Below are 6551 nucleotides of genomic sequence, written 5' to 3' on the forward strand. Positions count from 1 at the left end.
GATGTGTTGTGTAAGAAGATGACATGCAAGTTTTTTCTTTTTTGTGTTAATTGCATGTCAATTTTTGAATAGGGAACTAATCTTTGGTTAACATGGATAGCATTATGGGCAACACAATGTTTTACCAGTCAAATTTCTCTTGATCAATGGAGATGAAAGAATTCTACCTATCAAATTTTCTATTCATCATTTATTGGTTATTTTTAGGTGATTTATTTTTAAAAATTGTATTTATTCATGTATTAAATGATTGTTTTAAGACAAAGTGGTTATGAAAATGTGGTATGAAGATTATGTGGTACTTATTGTAATTAATAATGCTAATAGAAAGAAATGAATATCCACATATAAAAGACAACATTGAGGCAAAATTTCCGTTAAATCATACATCAAAACATATACACATTCTTCTCCATTCCTATACAATATAGACATTCTTCTCCACTTATCCATTCATGAATTTATGAAAAATCTGTAAAAATTTAGAAAAATTTTATATTCCACCAAGAATGGAAAACAAACATTTTTTATACAATGATGAAACTAGAACTCGATGGTAGGAAGGGCTAAAGCCTAAAGGCAAAACATAAAAAATAAAAAAATAATTCAACAACATAATTATTTTAAATGAAGAATAATGTATTAATATAATAAAAATTTGAATACTCGTATTAAAAAACATAGGGTATAATTTAAATTTTTGTTATTACTTATAGCAAATATATGAGATTTTCAATAATTCAACTAATAAAAATACATCTCATGTTTGTACTTTTTAAAAATATACTTGTATATATGTTATAATATATTTACTAAGTCTTATGATCAATTTAAATTTTTTAAAATTACTAAAATTATTATATAAGATTTTTTAATTTTTATAATTTTTTATTAAAATTTTGAAATCCTAGTAATCTTTAAATTAAAAAAATAAAATGTGAAAAAAATACATACACCAAAGAGAATTTGAACTTTGGTGGGTTAAGATCACATGCTTTATGGCTATAAACCAACTAATCACTCAAGCATAAGTACATTACACATGTTTGAATAGCCTATAATACATTAATTTTAAGTATAGAAAAATTGAAACCAAAAAATCTTATATTGCCTAAAAAGTGGTGTCTCCAGCTAGCTCCCTTGGTTCCATCCCTAATATATCGCATGCCTCTCCTAGAATATATATATATATATATATATATATATATATATATATATATAAGTCATTCATCACCTACTAACGTGCGCTAAGCATCCATAGATGACCAATCTAAATAGGAGAAGGGTGTAAATAAGGATGAATGAGTGGGATATTAGGATTTATTTTTTTACTATTGTGAGAAAAATCAGATTGTTGAGATCAAAATCATCTCACTTTTTACTATGAATTGTTCATAAAAACACTGTTCATCACATCTAATACTATTTAAGACACTATTTTACAGAATGAATGATATTACCCGTTGAATTCAAGTCCAACCATTGTAAAACGGACGTTCGAACATGCTCCGAATACAATCCTTTATATATATATATAGTTATGTTAAGAGCAATGAGGGGTGGATTCTTACAATTGAACGGTTTATTTAAATTTATTTTGTATAAGATACTATGAACTAATTCCCACATTATCTTAAGATATTTGAATTTCTCAAAATTTTTTATATACTAATAATTTGGCAATACTTGTCTATATATTCTGTTAATCAGCACACCAACGATTTGCTTAACAATAAAACGTGGACTAATTAATTAAGATTTTAAACATTTTAATAAATAAATACGAGAAATTAATGTAAGTACTCAATTAAAGAAGAAACTAGTTTGAAATTTATCATAAAATTTGTAAAATCCAGCTTAGCAACATATAATCAAACAAAGAAATTAAATTTGTTAAGTCTAGTAAAATGAATTGGCATTATATGACAAACCATATAGTGACATGGCAAGAGGATGATGACGTGACTATGATGACTCATCAAAGAAAGAAGTGACTAGGATGATGATGTGGCAAAGGATGATGTCATGACATGTGATGAAGATCAAGGTGGAGATTTTATTTAGAGGGTTATGAAGATCAAGGTTGAAGATTTTACTTAGTAGATATTCCTCTCATCAAAGTCATGTGATGATAAACTATTTTTGGAAAGTACATCAAGTCTATATAATCTCTTCAAAAAAGATAAGTTTTATTTTAGGTATGCTTGTCTATCCTTGGTAAGATCCGGCATGACAATTCATATCTTTGATAGAACTCCTTTTTAGAAAGATTTATTTGAAGAGAGAGGAATATTCTATCATTGGCAAGAATTCAAGATCATGAAGATTGTATGAAACTATTAGAAGACACAAGTTAAACTTGCTATGAAGCTATTAGAAGACACAAGGTTTAGTTTGGTGTTAAGCTATTTGAAGACACAAACTAAATAAGGTACAGACATGCCAAGGAGATTATCAAGACCATATTTAGCAGCTCAATTTCAAAGAAGATTCAAGAGCTATCTATGGGCGGAACTATTCATGGAGACTAGTCATATGAGGAGATTGATTGAAGATTGCATAAGATATGATTAGAGATTTGGAGATCCAAGCATGGATGATTGAAGATCATGCTTGAAGATATTGAAGGCTAAACTTGGATGAAGATGAGATCAAGTTTAGTAACAATATTTCATGTGCCAAAAGAAGATCGAAGACCAAACTTTGGCCAAGTTTGGAAAGAAGATCGTGAGATCTTCGGTGGCTATCTTTGGTGAGATGGTTGCGTGTGCCTTCTTGGGCACATCCCTCCGGAGAGGGAGACCTTTTGGAGTGACGTGAGAAAGGAAGTAGCTGCAGGCAGGAGGAGCTCGGGTCGAGTCAACTACTACGAGGCGGACTGAAAGAACTGGGAGGTTGAAGGTCGCAGATTCGGGTGCATCTAGCTAGAATTCAGTCATGTTCAGTAAGGTGGGCCATGTTGCAACTGGGTGTTGCAACATTTAACTTTGGAAGGTGTCCAAGTTAGGAAGCCACGAAAACTTCTAAAAGGGATAACTTTATTGGACGTCGGTGCGTCTATATAAGAGATCCGCTTGAAGATTTAGGATGAGCCAACAAGTGAGAGACTCTTCGGTGAGAGTTGAATGTGTGGCCGTCGGGCAATCTTGAGAGGATATTCTTTGTATTGAGAGAGTGAGAGAGTGTTATACTCCTTGTTCTTATACCTCTTTTAGTGGATTATTTCTCTGGGCCTGGCCCCCAGATGTAGGCAAGGTTGTGCCGAACTGGATTACCAATTTGCTTGTCTCATTTCTCTTGATGCTTGATTGTGTGTAAGTGTTCAAACCTTGAGTGAGTTTTTGAGTGTCTTTAGCACATCACACCTCCACCGGAACCATCAAAATCAATCTAGCTGTCTAATCACTAAAGTCCATCTTCATACTTACAAATTTTCAAAAAAAATTTATATAAATTCAATTACAAACATAATTTTTAATATAAAAATGCTTACTCAAGTGGTTTATTATTTTTAAGGTTATTTTATGATAATATTATTAAATTAACTAATTATCAAAATAGTATTTCTCCCAAAAAGAAATTTGTAAAAATAAAATTATATGTCTACATTAACTTGTTACTAATATATATATATATATATATATATATATATATATATATATATTGTATTTAAAAATTGTTTAACTTTATGATATGCAAACACAACATGGATTAATTTAACGTTTATTGTGTTCCAAAAGTACCTTCTCCAACTCTAGGAAAGAAATATGCTCTTTGGATTGTTACATACTTTAGGGTTGGAGAAGAGTGAGGATAGCCAAATCATTGTTTGGAATTTGGATCCTATGACTATTAATTTACTATTAATTTTTAATTATAATTATATAATAATTAAAAAGTAGATATACTTAAATATATCTACAATTTGAAATATAAATAAAATAAAAGTTTAATTTTTCCATCCTTAATAATTACATTGTGTTTCAAGCTTTTAATAACAAAATATAGTATCCTAAGTACTAATATGATCTTCTACTAAATAAAAAAGACAAACAGGAAGTAAAATACATTTTTTTACATATATAAATTCATATATGAACTAAAATAAATAAATAAATAAATAAATAAATAAATAAATAAATAAATAAATATAATAGAGATAATGCTAACCTATTAATTTGAACAAGTTGGGTATTTTAAGCTGCAAACTCCTCTGTTTCATATCACAGAAATTTTCAATAATTGAATCATCATGAAAAATATATTCTTTATCTATGTTTTTCAATATTTTTTTTTCTAAAGACTTTTAGTTATTAGTTATAATTTTTTAAAAATTTTATTAGCTGATTAATTGCTTGTAGCTTCTTAAGGGAGCTTTTTAGAACTTTTAAACTAGGTTTTTTTTTTAAATAAAGGAGTTGAATATTTTTTTTTTTCCTTATAGGGGAGGCTGAATTTTAATTTTTTTTCAGCGGCTAAATATTTTTTTTTTATTATTTTCTAAAAAGTATTAATTAATTTTCTTCAAACAGGAAAATTAATAAGGATTTGAATATTGTTTCCCTAGATCCAGCTTCGCCCAAGACATGTTAACTCTCCCAATCTATTTTATATTTATTATAACCAATGTTGACCCATTTATGATCCATTTGTGAGCTATTTAAATAAAAATTTTGAAAATTATTTAGAAATTTGATTAAAGTGCTATATTGGGAAATATAGTATTATAAAAATATATCTGATTATTAGTTAAAAAATAAAAATATATATTTGGAATCATCTGTTATATAATTTTTAAATTTTTTTTGTAAATTATGTAATTTACAGTTGTGTTTTTCAATTGTGATTTTAATATAACTATGTGGGTTGCCTTCAGCTTTCAAGTATCTTTTTAGATTTTGAGTAATAATTATTTACAAAATAAATACATATTTTAGAAAAAATATTTGTTTATACTATATATAGTTAATATAATTGTATACTTATATGAGACAATAAAATTTCAAGACATTTTAATAAACTATGAATATGTCTATTTATAAAAAAAATAATTTAATTATTAAATACAGTAGCCTATGTGATATTTGATTTTTTTTATTTAATCGGTTTTATTTTATTTTATTTTATTTTATTTTACTTTATTTTATTTTGTTGATGCTTGAGTTTATAATGTTGTAACCTCAAAATTATGAGTGGATTTATGTTAATCAATTTTGAAAAAAATGAATTCTTGTTCTCAAAATATATGTTTTATTTTGAGTTAAATTTTAAATGTTTTTTACGTCTTCTTTTTAAGATGTTAATGGGAACCCATACATAATATTTAGATATTCATAAATTGATATATTTATCTCTTGAACTTTAACACAATTGACTTTTAGTACAATTTCTTATTATTTTTAAATTCTACATAAATAATTTAATATGCGATTTTATCATGGCCACACATAAATAAAATTTTATTTGAACATAATCAAAGTCGGTTTTGCAAACAATCTTTTAATTTTTGTAAAACTCTTTTTTTTTATTGTTTATTTTTAAATAATGAATTTTGTTATGTTAACTATCTTTTGAATTTTTATTTTTAAAACTACTATTTTGTTTTAAAAGTCAAAATATTTTATATTTTAAAAATATCAAAATGAATATACATTTTCAAATTATAAACAACATTAATATCGTAAATTATAAGAATAATTAGTTTTCTCCAATGTCTCAAATATTTTATCATTAATTAATTTAATAAACAGCATTGCCCATTATTTATGGTTGTAATTGTTGTTTCCCAAATAGTTATAAATCATATAGGGTGTATTTCATCATATAAGTGTGCAATATCAACTTTAATATCACGAAACAAGTGTGTCATACTAACAAGTTTTTAAATTTTAATAATAAATATAAAATTAATGTAAAAAACTCAATTAAAAACGCAATTAGTTTGCAATGATAACATATTTCAAAGTTCATATTGCTTTTGTTTTGATTAAAAAGCCACTGAAATTCAATTCAACATCTAATTAATTAAATAATAATAATTTACCACTAAAATTATTATAGTTATTTTGATACATTCAAATTAGAAATACATATTAAATGACAAATAAAACTTTTAGCTTAAAAAAAATTGTCCAATTATTGTGTATGCTTTGCACCATTCTATCTTATAGGATCTAAATAAAAATCTGAAATTGAATAGTTTTTAAAGCACCATCAATTACTTTTTTTTTTACATTTTCAAATTTTAAAATTTTTACTTTTTTGGGAAAACTTTCTTGCAAAGTTTTAATACAAAATCACTCAAAATCTCTCTCTCTCTCTCTCTCTCTCTCTCTCTCTCTCTCTATCAACAATGAATATACTTGAGAATTTAATAGAGCATGTAAACTTACCTTAAAAAAAAAAAATTTATCCAAATAATCACCCAACTTTTTGGGTATTTCTATTTGAGTCACCGAACTTTTAAAAATTTCAATAAGGTACCGAAACTTTAAAATCACTCCTATTTGAGTCATTGAAGCTCACGCTGGCATCCATATTCGGATGAAGCA

This window comes from Dioscorea cayenensis, chromosome 10 (assembly GCF_009730915.1).
Source record: "Dioscorea cayenensis subsp. rotundata cultivar TDr96_F1 chromosome 10, TDr96_F1_v2_PseudoChromosome.rev07_lg8_w22 25.fasta, whole genome shotgun sequence".
NCBI lineage: Eukaryota > Viridiplantae > Streptophyta > Magnoliopsida > Dioscoreales > Dioscoreaceae > Dioscorea > Dioscorea cayenensis.